General features: G+C 45.6%; 1 long non-coding RNA gene and 1 pseudogene across 1 annotated transcript; one reads left to right on the forward strand and one right to left on the reverse strand.

The window, feature by feature from the left end:
* The window catches only part of LOC137314528 (zinc finger protein 585A-like), a 915,457-nt pseudogene that overhangs the window by 587,753 nt on the left and 314,496 nt on the right, over positions 1–13,208 (reverse strand).
* On the forward strand, positions 4,896–12,002 carry LOC137314517 (uncharacterized). The gene is made up of 4 exons (XR_010961212.1): positions 4,896–5,182; positions 5,876–6,103; positions 6,417–6,588; positions 11,915–12,002. It is a non-coding gene; the product is annotated as an uncharacterized lncRNA (long non-coding RNA).

Below are 13,208 nucleotides of genomic sequence, written 5' to 3' on the forward strand. Positions count from 1 at the left end.
GGACAAAGAGGGAGTATGAGAATAGATTAGTGGCTAAAGGAAAAGGGAATCTAAAAGTATTCTATAAACATATAAATAGGAAAAGAGTATTCAAAGGAAGCGTGGGACCGATTAGGGACGAAAAACGAAACCTTCTTATGGATTAAGAGGGCAAGGCTGAGGTACTAAATGAACACATCCCTCGTCACTAGAGGAGAGGATGCTGCCATTGTAGCAGGAAAGGAGGAAGTAGCATCGGTATTGGATAGGATAAAAATAGATAAAGTGCAGGTACTTAAAGATTGGCAGTAATCAAAGTATAAAATCACCTGGTCCAGATAGTTTGCATCCCAGGTTACTGAGGGAAGTAAGGGTGAAAATTAAGGAGGCTCTGGCCATAATCTTTCAATTCCCCCTTAGATACGTGGATGGTGCCGGAGGATTGGAGGATTGCATCTGTTACACCCCTGTTCAAAAAAGGAGAGAGGGATAAACCCGACAATTACAGGCCAGTCAGCCTAATGTCGGTGGTGGGGAAACTTTTATAGGCAATAATCCGCAACAAAATAAATTGGCACTTGGAAAAGTGTGGGCTAATAAATGAAAGTCAGCACGGATTTGTTGAAGGCAAATCGTGTTTGAGTATTGAGCTTTTTGATGAAGTAGCGGAGAGGGTCGATGAGGGTAGTGGGGTTGATTTCATATATCTGGTCTTTCAAAGGGCATTTGATAAAATACCAGGTAATAACTTATTAGCAAAATTAAAGCCCATGGAATTAAAGGGACAGTGACGGCGCAGATACAAAATTGTCTCGGGGACAGAAAGCAGAGAGTAGTGGTGAACGGGTATTTTTCAGACTGGTGGGAAGTTCCCCAGGGGTCAGTATTAGGACCACTGCTCTTTTTGATATATATTAGCGACCTGGACTTGGGTATAGAGGGTGTAATTTCAAAGTTTGCAGATGACACGAAACTCGGAAATGTAGTAAACAATGAGAAGGATCGGAACAGACTTCAGGAAAAAATAGACAGACCGGTGAAATGCACAGACAAATGACCGATGAAATTTAATGCAAAGAAGTGTGAATTGATGCATTTTTGTAGGAAGAATGAGGAGAGACAATATAAACAAATAGTACAATTTTAAAGTGGGTGCAGGAACAGAGAGACCTGGGGTGCACACACACAAATCTTTGAAGGTGGCAGGACAAGTTGAGAAGGCTTTTAAAATGGCATATGGGATCTTGGGCTTTATTAATAGAGGCATAGAGTACAAAAGGAAGGACGTTATGCTCAACCTTTATGAAACACTGGATAGGCATTTGCTGAAGTATTGTGTTCACATATGGGCATCACACTTTATGAAGGCTGTCAATGCTTTAGAGAGGGTGCAGAACAGATTGACTAGAATGGTGCCAGGAATGAAGGACTTCAGCTATACGAGGAGACTGAAGAAGCTTGCGTTGTTCTCCTCAGAACTGAAAAGGTTAAGTGGAGATTTGATAGAGGTGTTCAAAATCATGTACGGTTTTGTCAGCGAAAATAAGGAGAAACTGTTTCCAGTGGCAGAAGGGTCTGTAACGAGAGGACACAGATTTAAGGTGATCGGCAAAAGAGCCAGAAGCGACATGAGCAAACATTTTATTACACAGCGAATTGTGGTGTTCGAGAATGCACTGTCTGAAAGGGTGGTGGAAGCAGATTCAATAGTAACTTTTAAAATGTAATTGAATAAATACTTGAAGAGAAAAAAATTACAGGGCCATGTGGAAAGAGCAGGGGAATGGGCCTAATTGGATAGCAATTTCAAAGAGCTGGCACAGGCACGATGTACCGAATGGCCCCCTCCTGTTCTGTAACTATTATGAAACTATGACACATCCATTTAAAGGGAACGTAAAAACCCACCAGTGATTAAGTCATTGTCCAGAAACTCTGGTTAACCTTCACATTCAACGGAATTTATGATCCAGCATATGAAGATAGGGATAGGAATAGGCCATTCATCCCCACAAACCTGTTCTCCCATTTTATTAGATTATGGCTGACCTGTGCTTGAAATCCATTCACCTAACTTTGATCCATTTCGCTCGATATTCTCACCGAATAAAAATCTGAATATCTCAGTCTTGAAAATTTTCCGTTGACCCAGAATCCACAACCTTTTGGGGGAGGAAATTTTAAATTTTCCCCACACCTTGTGTGAAAAACTTCTTCCAGATTTCACTGCTGAACGGCCGAGCCCTTTTTTAAATTGTGCCCCCTTGTTTAGGACTCTCCCATCAGAGGTAACGCCTTCTATGTACATGTTGAGTGTGAGGTATTACATTTCGTAATAAGTCTGAGGTATTACATTTTGTAATAAGTGTGAGGTATTCCATTTTGGTAGGAGGCCACATACTGCTTAGATAATAAGAGTCTACTTGGGAATGGGGAGCAGAGGGTTCTGGGCGTACAGATACACAAATCATTAAAAGTATCGAGGCAGGTTAATAAGGCCATACAACCGCAAACCAAGCACTGGGGTTCATTTCGAGAGGGATAGGTTTGAAAAGCAGAGAAGTTATGTTAAACTTTTATGGAACCTTGGTTAGGCCACACGGAGTACTGTGAACTGTTCTGGTCTCCTTATTATACAAAGGATATAGAGGCACTGGAGAAGGTGCAAAAAGGTTTACTAGAATGAAAACAGAACTGAGAGGTTATACTTATCAGGAAAGATTGAGCAGGCTGGGCGTCTCATCTCTAGAAAAGGGAAGACTGAGGGGTAGCCTGACAGTCGACCTTAAGATTATAAAAGGGTTTGATAGGATTGACGAAGAGAAGATGTTTCCAGTTGAGGGGGAGACCAGAACTAGGGCCATCGATTTAAAATATTCATTAATAAGTGCAATAGGGAATTACGCAGAAATTTCTTTACCCAGAGAGTGGTTAGAATATGGAAATCACAACCACAAGGAGTAGCTGAGGCGAATAGCATAGATGCATTTTAGGGGAAGCTGGATAAACACATGAGGGAGAAAGGAATAGAAGGATATGTTGCTCGGGTTAGGTGAAGTAGGGAAGGAGGAGACTAGTGGGGGGCATGGACCTGTTGGGCCGAATGGCCTGTTTCTGTGCTGTACGTTCGATATAATGTTATGTAATATTCTATCGAATTATTTTATAATTTTTAAAAATCTCAATTAACGTACCCCGACTGCATGAAAACCCATCATTTACCCACACTGTCCATTTAACAGTGAATTTAATGAGATTGGCTTATTCGTTTGAATGTTTTTTCTTAAAATGAATAACTCACCACTTAAAATAACGATAGATTGAAACAAGCAAGAAAGAGATCGTCTCTGGAGGGAGAGTTCACATGAAGACACATATTGTGGGATTTTGGGGCCAATCGCTTCAGGTTGTGCCTTCGGCCTGAATGAATCCTTAATCCTGGTCAAAAAACAAAGGGGAAATTGGAGAGAAAATTAGAAAATAGCGCAATCAGTCCCTGGGATTGATCACAACAATCAGTCCCTCGGAATTATCATCACAATCTGTCCTCAAACACTTTCTCACTTACATCCCGAGGAGTGTTATTTATTACTGTCTGCTAACCCCCCTGAAAATGAAGAAAATCCAATCTTTATACCCACCACAGCACAGGAACGGCCCTTTCTGGATTTAACAATGTAACTGGTGTATCTGCTGAATATTTACCATGGTAAATATAATTGCGGAAAGTAGGCACTCATTGCCAAGTAACTGAGGTGATTGATGCTCAGGGATAGGTTAATACGGCAGTTAAATGGTTAATGTCCTCACTTACAGAAACAGCCCCCCCCCCCTCAGCTCACTGACAAGGCACTGGCTGTTGGGACCTAGGTTGAAAGTGCAAACATAAGAACATAAGAAATAAGGGCCGGAGTAGGCCATACGGCCGCTCGAGCTTGCTCTGCCATTCATTAAGATCATGGCTGATCTTCAACCTCAAATCCACTTTCTCGCCCGATCCCCTATCCCTTGATGCCTTCGATAATTATCTGAGAGAAATGTACTGTTATGTGGGCCGGACCAACACTAAGTATACACACACCGTACATGGTACAGGACTAAAGCCTGTGGAGAAAGAAAAAGATTTTGGCGTCATAGTGTATAACTCTCTAAAAGTTCATTACCAATGTCGTGTTACTGTATCTAAAGCAAATAGGGTACTGGGCTGAATTCACAGGACTATTCAATATAAAACGAGACATGCCATTGTGTCCTTGTACAGTCCATAGTTAGGCCTCATTTAGAATACTATGTCCAGTTTTGGCCCCCGCACATGGTGGGTGATATTGAAGCTTTATAGAAGGAGGGCCACAAGATTGATTCCCAGTTTAAAACATCATAGCTACTCAGATAGGCTTGAAAAGCTACGTCTATCCAGTTCTGGGCACCTCACGTTAGGAAAGATGTGAAGGCCTTGGAAAGGGTGAAGAAAAGATTTACTCGAATGTTTCCAGGGATGAGGGACTTCAGTTACGTGGATAGACTGGCGAAGCTGGGGTTGTTCTCATTGGAACATAGAAGGTTGCTTGGAGATTTGATCGAGGTGTTCAAAATCATGAAGAACCTAGACAGAGTGGATAGAGAGAAACTGTTCCCACTGGTGGAAGGGTCAAGAACCAGAGGACATAGATTTAAGGTGATTGGCAAAAGAACCAAATGTGACATGAGGAAAAACTTTTTTATCAGCGAGTGGTTAGGATCTGGAATGCACCGCCCGAGGCGGAGGTGGAGGCAGATTCAATCGTGGCTTTCAAAAGGGACTGGAAGGAAATATTTGCAGGGCTACGGGGATAGGGCTGGCCAGTGGGATTAATTGGATTGCTCTTGCATTGAGCCGGCACGGGATCGATGGGTCGAATGGCCTCCTTCTTTGCTGTAACGATTCTATGATTTTATGATTTGATTTCACCAGAGAGGCCGCTTCCTGTCCTGAAACAAACGAGGAATGTTTGAGTTAAAATCCATCCTGAGGTTTGACAGCAGCTTTCACACAGAGGGCGGAGTTCAGAATCTCACATCACAAGGATCAGATCAAATTCACAATTGAGGACCTGTTCAAATAAAACAAGGGAATTCCACCTGATTGGTCGCAATGAAATAACAAGGATACAAGTTGCAAAATCGACACGGACATTGAGAGAGAGAAAATCCTTGCGGGATTAAGGTACGTTAATGTAGTTTCTCAGCTTCATATTGTTATTTTATTATCGTTTTCTCCCTTTCCTCTTTCTTTCTAAAGCCGATTTCCCGCGGTCAGATATGTTCCCCGGCGTGGGGAGCTCTGTATTCTTCGCGGGTGTAACAATTCATTAATTGTTCCTTCGGAGAGTGACTGAAGGCGGGATATTTTCCACCGGGGATTTCAGGGCTAAACCCTCTTCGGGTCTCCACTAGTCTCCCCACAGACACAATATTATAAGAGCGGTTACGGGACAGAAAGTAGGAACATGAACGCTGGGGATTTAACCCATTCTGGTCCAACGGCGCCTCCTCCCTATTTTACAATTTGAAGCTCAGTAAACAGGGGTGGATAGCTCGTCATTTCTCAGTCCATATGTATTTATTTTTACTGTAACACTGGCTCTTTTTACTCACTGGACGCTTTGGTGCCCGGTACACTTTTATTTAACTGATAAAAGGCGGGACCATCTGTTCAGACCGAACACACAGTTCAGCTCAGCGAAGGGTTCACACATTCGCTCTGGCCGATTATCGATCTTAGCTGGGCAGCTGGAAAATCAGCCTCTGGTTACCCGAGGCCGGACTGAACGCGATCCAGTCAAATGATAGGAGCAATTTCGGATATAAAACTTGATGCAGATTAATTACAATAATTCATTTCTGTTTAATGTGACAGTGTCAGTTGGAAACGGATGTGCATTAGGTGGGAAAATAGAGCAGGAAATGCCGCTTCTGCGAAAATAAGTTCGAATTACTGAGGAATTTATTTGCCAGACTGACTCAACTGAAAAACGGAGACGCCGCTCCCTTTGGAGAGAAAAAAATCAGGAATGTTTTGATGGAAACCGTTTCAGGGCTGAAACAATCTTTCACGCAGATAGGAGGTTCCTGATCATTAATTAAGGTAATTTGTGGGGATGCTTTGAATTTCAACAGGTAGGAGGGTCCATCATTAATCTTTATATAAAAAGTAACTTCATAAATTACCAACAGGTAGGAGGGTCCATCACTAATCTTTATATACAAAGTAACTACACAAATTACCAACAGGAAGGAGGGTCCATCACTAATCTTTATATAAAAAGTAACTACACAAATTGCCAACAGGTGGTAGGGTCCATCACTAATCTGCTGATATTATAACCTTCCAGGATTGATAAACTAACACCAAATGGATAATATACACCGCCTTTGTCTCCTTGACTTTCTCTTCACAGATCGAAGCCCCACAATTTCCGAGACCCTGCAATTTCCGACGATTGCCGGGCTGTTAAATATCAAGATGTCCACCCATGATAGAATAGAAGAGAACAGGCAATTGATGAATATGTGGAGGGAGGCAGCTTTGTGTTAACATACAAGAAACCCTTAAGTGATCAAGGATATCGGGTAAATTGAAACACCACAATGCTTTTGATTTAGTCCAACGTTTTTGGATCGATGTTCGATGTTATAATTTCTTTTGGTGAAATAGATCATGCAGTAAAAACAAATCAACAGAACGATAATGAAAAATATTTTTCTTCGCTGTAATATTAGAGATCTGGTATTTATTCCCCGATGGCCTCACTGAAACAAAGATAGCAAAGTGACGATTGACTAAAGTTCCTGCTGCTTTCAGTGCAGTTTGTTTGGTTTAAACTGTTGGTGATCTCACAGCGACATGTTGTGATAAATACAACACAGAGCACCCTGGAGAATTACCGAGGTTTATAATTACCTGGGTGCGGATCATGTGTCACGGATCAGTTTATTCAAACATTTAAATGGTAAAGAGGAAGTTACTACATTTAATAACACAACGTTTCAGTGGGTGTCGGTGTATTTCTGCGTCGTTGAGGAGTCAGTTTAGGACTGGGTCAGTGGGGTGTCTCTGTGGGACTGTGTCAGTGGTGTGGGTGTGGGACAGAGTCAGTGGGGTGTCGGTATGCGACTGGGTCCGTGGGGTGTGGGTGTGGGACTGGGTCAGTGGGATGTTGATTTAGGACTGGGTCAGTGGGGTGTCGGTGTGGGACTGGGTCAGTGGGATGTGGGTTTAGGACTCGGTCAGTGGGGTGTCGGTGTGGGACTGGGTCCGTGGGGTTTGGGTGTGGGATTGGGTCCGTGTGGTGTCGGTGTGGGATTGCGCCCGTTGGGTGTCGGTGTGGGATTGGGTCAGTGGGGTGTCGTTGTGTTACTGGGTCGGTGCAGTGTCGTTGTCGGACTGGGTCAGTGAGGTGCGGGTTTGGGACTGGGTCATTGGGGTGTCGGTGTGGGACTGAATCCGTGGGTTTTCGCTTTGGGACTGGGTCAGTAGGGGTTCGGTGTGGAGCAGGGTGAGTGGTGTTTCGGTGTGGGATTGGGTCCGTGCGGTGTCGTTGTAGGAATGGGTCAGTGGGTTGTCGGTGCGGGACTGGGTCAGTGGGGTATCGATGTGGGACTGGGTCAGTGGTGTGGATGTGGGACTGAGTCAGTGCGGTGTCGCTTTGGGACTGGGTCAGTGGGGTTTTGGTGTGGGAGTGGGTCAGCGGGGTTTCGGTATGGGACTGGGTCAGTGGGGTTTCGGTGTAGGACTGGGTCAGTGGGGTGTTGGTGTGGGAGTGGGTCAGTGGGGTTTCGGTTTGGGACTGGGTCAGTGGGGCGTCGGTGTAGGACTGGGTCAGTGGGGTGTTGGTATCGGACTAGGTCAGTATGGTGTCGATGTGGGATTGCGTCCGTGGGGTGTCGATGTGGGACTGGGTCAGTGGGGTGTGGCTCTAGGACTGGGTCAGTGGGCTGTCGGTGTGGGACTGGGTAAGTGGGATATGGGTTTAGGACGAGGTCAGTGGGGTGTCGGTGTTGGACTGGGTCCGTGGGGTTTCGGTGTGGGATTGGGTCAGTGGGGTGTCGGTGTGGGACTGGGTCAGTATGGTGTCGATGTGGGTCTTGGTCAGTGGGGTGTCGGTGTGGGACTGGGTCAGTGGGGTGTCGGTGTGGGACTGGGTCAGTGGGGTGTCGGTGTGGGACTGGGTCAGTGGGGTGTCGGTGTGGGACTGGGTCAGTGGGGTGTCGGTGTGGGACTGGGTCAGTGGGGTGTCGGTGTAGGACTGGGTCAGTGGGGTGTCGGTGTGGGACTGGGTCAGTGGGGTGTCGGTGTGGGACTGGGTCAGTGGGGTGTCGGTGTGGGACTGGGTCAGTGGGGTGTCGGTGTGGGACTGGGTCAGTGGGGTGTCGGTGTGGGACTGGGTCAGTATGGTGTCGATGTGGGTCTTGGTCAGTGAGGTGTCGGTGTGGGACTGGGTCAGTGGGGTGTCGGTGTGGGACTGGGTCAGTGGTGTGTCGGTGTGGGACTGGGTCAGTGGGCTGTCGGTGTGGGACTGGGTTAGTGGGATATGGGTTTAGGACTAGGTCAGTGGGGTGTCGGTGTGGGACTCGGTCCGTGGGGTTTCGGTGTGGGATTGGGTCAGTGGGGTGTCGGTGTGGGATTGGGTCAGTGGGGTGTCGGTGTGGGACTGGGTCCGTGGGGTTTCGGTGTGGGATTGGGTCAGTGGGGTGTCGGTGTGGGACTGCGTCCGTGGGGTGTCGGTGTGGGATTGGGTCCGTGGGGTGTCGGTTTGTTACTGGGTCGGTGGGGTGTAGTTGTCGGACTGATCAGTGGGGTGCGGGTTTGGGACTGGGTCATTGTGGTGTCGGTGTGGGACTGAGTCCGTGGGTTTTCGCTTTTGGACTGGGTCAGTGGGGTTTCGGTGTGGAGCAGGTTCAGTGATGTTTCGGTGTGGGATTGGGTCCGTGCGGTGACGTTGCAGGAATGGGTCAGTGGGGTGTCGGTGTGGGACTGGATCAGTGGGGTATCGATGTGGGACAGGGTCAGTGGTGTGGGTGTGGGACTGAGTCAGTGCGGTGTCGCTTTTGGACTGGGTCAGTGGGGTATCGGTGTAGGACTGGGTCAGTGGGGTGTTGGTATCGGACTGGGTCAGTAGGGTGTCGGTGTGGGACTTCGTCAGTGGGGTGTCGGTGTGGGACTGGGACAGTGGGGTATCGGTGTAGGACTGGGTCAGTAGGGTGTTGGTATCGGACTGGGTCAGTAGGGTGTCGGTGTGGGACTTCGTCAGTGGGGTGTCGGTTTGGGACTGGGACAGTGGGGTGTCGGTGTGGGACTGGGTCAGTGGGGTGTCGGTGTAGGACTGGGTCAATGGGGTTTCGGTTTGTGACTGGGTCAGTGTGGTGTCGATATGGGACTGGCTCAGTGGTTTGTTTCCTGAGGGAGGTGTCAGCTTTCAATCAGCAACATTTCAACGATTTGATTTTTATTTAACATTAGTGAGGGAAAATTAGTTTGACCTTTACACAGTCGATATTTTCATCAACTATTCTCCTGTAAAGGGCTTTAAACTGAAAAAAGTGGGGAGGGTTCAGGTGAGGAAAAATTTAGAAATCTAATGAGAACATTTAAGACAGTGAAACAGTTTGGTGACTTGGGTAAAGATAACCAGAGTGTGGCAGGAAGGGACAGGGAGTTTTCCAATAATAATGCAACAACAAGGAAGGGCAAAGCGGGAAAAACTGGTGAAAAGTCAAAATTTAAGGTTCTTTATCTGAATGCACGGAGCATTCGGAACAAGATAGATGAATTAATTGCACATATAGCGATATATGGGTTTGACCTAATAGCAATTACAGATACATTGTTGAAAAATTACGAAGGTCGGGAACAAAATACTCCAGGGAACATGATGTTTTAGAAAAGATGGGCAGAATGGAAATGATGGGTGTGTAGCCCAATTAATAAATGATGACCTAAGGACAGGTGCAATGACTTGGATGAAGGGACAGACTGTCTTGTGGCCAAATTTGCTGATGATACAAAGATAGGTGGATAAGCAAGTTGTGATGAGGACACACAGTGTCTGCAAAGGGATATTGACAGGTTGAGCGAATGGGCAAAAATTTGGCAGATGGATTATAATGTGGGAAAATGTGAAGTCATCCACTTTGGGAGGAAAAATAAAAACGCAAAACATTATTTGAATGGAGAAATATTACAAAATGCTGCGGTACAGATGGATCTGGGTGTCCTCGTATACGTAACACAAAAAGTCAACATGCAGGTGCAGCAGGTCATCCGGAAGGCAAACGGAATATTGGCCTTTATTTCTTGGGGTATGGAGTATAAAAGCAGGAAAGTCATGCTACAACTGTACAGGGAGCTGATGAGACCACACCTGGAGTACTGCGTACAGTTCTGGTGCCCTTATTTAAGGAAGGACATACTTGCTTTGGAGGCAGTTCAGAGAAGGTTCGCTACATTGATTCCGCGCATGGAAGGGTTGTCTTATGAGGAAAGGTTGAACAGGTTGGAGTTCAGAAGGATGAGTGGAGACCTTATTGAAACATACAAGATCCTGAGGGGACTCGATAGGGCAGATGCTGAGAGAATGTTGCCCCTCATCGGAGAATCTAAAACTCGGGGGCGGAATCTCAGAATAATGAGTCGCCCGTTTAAGACGGAAATGAGGAGGAATTTCTTCTCCCAGAGGGTCGTGAATCTTTTTTATTCTTTACCCCAAAAAGCTGTGGAAGCTGAGTAATTGAATACATTCAAGACTGAGTTTGACAAATTTTTGATCAGCAAGGGAGTCAAAGGAAATGGGGAAAAGGCGGGAAAGTGGAGTTGAGGTAAAAATCAGATCAGCTATAATATCATTGATTGGCGGAGCAGGCTCGAGGGGCCGAATGGCCTACTCCTGCTCCTATCTCTTCTGGTTTTATGGTGAGAAAGGATCTTGGCTCGGAAGATCAGGAAGTAGAATTAATATGGGTGGAAATTATAAATAAAAAGGGGCAGAAAACACTGGTGCGAGTAATTTATTGACCCCCTAATATTACTAATACCGTAGTATAGAGTATTAATTATGAAACAATGGGAGCTTGTAACAAAGGAAATGCAGTCATTACGGGGGGCTTTAATCTGCGTACAGAATGGGCAAATCAGGATGGCAAAGGTAGTTTGGAAGACGAGTTGATGGAATGTATTCGAGACGGTTTCCAAGAGCAATACTTCATGGAACCAACCAGGGAACATTTTATTTTCGATCTTGTATTATGTAATGAGATAGGGTTAATTAGAAACTTAACAGTGAAAGAACCTCTGGAGAATAGTGATCATAATATGATAGAATTTCACATTAAGTTTGAAAGAAACGTTCGAAAGTCAGAAACTAGAATCTTAAACTTAAATAAAGCCAATTACAAAGGTATGACAGGCGAGTTGTCGAAGAAAAAGAGGGAAATACAATTAAATGGTTTGACAGTTGAAAATCAATGTCAAACATTTGAAGAAATATTTTAGTATTCACAACAAGTCTACGTTCCGTTGAGAAATAAAAACTTCACTGGAAAAGTGATCCGCCCATTGGAATGTAAAGAAGTTAAGGAGAGTATTAGATTGAAAGAAGAGCCTATAATGTTGCGAAGAAGAGTAATAAGCCTGGAGATTGGGAGAGTTTCAGAAACCAACAATGGACGATCAAAACATTGATAACAAGGGAGAAAATGGAATATAAAGTAAACTGAATTCCCCCACCTAGAGAGTCCAGAACTCAGGGGCATAGTTGCAGGATAAGAGGTTGGCCTTTCAAGATTGAGATGAGGAGGAATATCTTCCCACAGAGGGTCGTGAATGCTTAACAAGGGTACGTTCTCTTGCTCATTTTAGTATTTCTGTCTAACACTCCTATTAATATTGTATTTATTGCAGAGCATCAGAATCTGGGAATCTGTCACCACCATGGCTGAAGGATCAAACAGGAGAGAAGATCCAACATTTTCACCAAGAATGACAATGGATACAGGTAGGTTCACAAAATTCATCAAAATATATTTTCTGTCCTGACAAAGGGTTCAGATCTCGAGGAAGAACCTGCAGCTCACACAGGAAGAGGTAACTGCACAGATACTGTGTAGAAAGAGGGAAGTGAGTGACCATCCAGAGGGACAGTGCAGTCACAGGTGGAGGGATCTCCTGAGTACTGGAACTGTCGAATCAATACCTGGTGTTAGGGATGTAAGGTGGATAGAGACAATGACTCAGAGGATGGCCTTCCTGAGTAACAATGTGAGACCAGGGAGCAGGGGGACACCCCGAGTGGAGCGGGCGTGAGAGGCAGGTGGGGCACAGGATCAGGAGAGCGATAGTGGTGGGAGATACTATCGTCAGGAAAATAGACAGACTCTTCTGCAGCTCTGAGCAGGTCCCGAATGGTAAGTTACCTTCCTGGTATCAGAGGGAAGAACATCCTGTAACAGGTAGGACCAACTCTGGGATGGAAAGGAGAGCAGAGAATAGTCATGGTTGGAACCAGTAACATGGAGAGCAATACGTTTATGGAGGGAATATTAAGATTTAAGTTCGAGACTAAAAAACAAGGCCTCTAAGTGGTGATCACTGGATTTTTTTTTATTTGTTCATGGGATGTGGGCGTCGCTGGCAAGGCCAGCATTTATTTGTAATCCAGTATGTTACCAATCCTACTTGCCCTTGAGAAGGTGGTGATGAGCTTCCTTCTTGAACCGCTGCAGTCCGTGTGGTGTCGATTCTCCCACAGTGCTGTTAGGAAGGGAGTTCCAGGATTTTGACCCAGCGACGCTGAAGGAACGGCGATATATTTCCAAGTCGAGATGGTGTGTGACTTGGAGGGGAACATGCAGGTGATGTTGTTCCCATGTGCCTGCTGTCCTTGCCCTTCTAGGTAGTCAAGGTCATGGGTTTAGGAGGTGCTGTCGAAGAAGCTTTGGCGAGTTGCTGCAGTGCATCCTGTGGATGGTACACACTGCAGTCACATTGCGCCGGAGAAGGGAGTGAATGTTCAGGGTGGTGGATGGGGTGCCACAGTTTTACACTGGGCCACTTAAGGAGGGATATATGAGGCAGTTCAATGTGTAGGAGTTTGGAGCAGGAGGGAAGGGTTCACGGTCTTGTAACACTAGAGTAAGTTCAGGGAGAAGGGAAGGGACGGACACGATCTGAACCGACCAACAATGGGTTTACAGAC

The sequence above is a fragment of the Heptranchias perlo genome, unplaced genomic scaffold, assembly GCF_035084215.1.
Source record: "Heptranchias perlo isolate sHepPer1 unplaced genomic scaffold, sHepPer1.hap1 HAP1_SCAFFOLD_52, whole genome shotgun sequence".
Classification (NCBI taxonomy): domain Eukaryota; kingdom Metazoa; phylum Chordata; class Chondrichthyes; order Hexanchiformes; family Hexanchidae; genus Heptranchias; species Heptranchias perlo.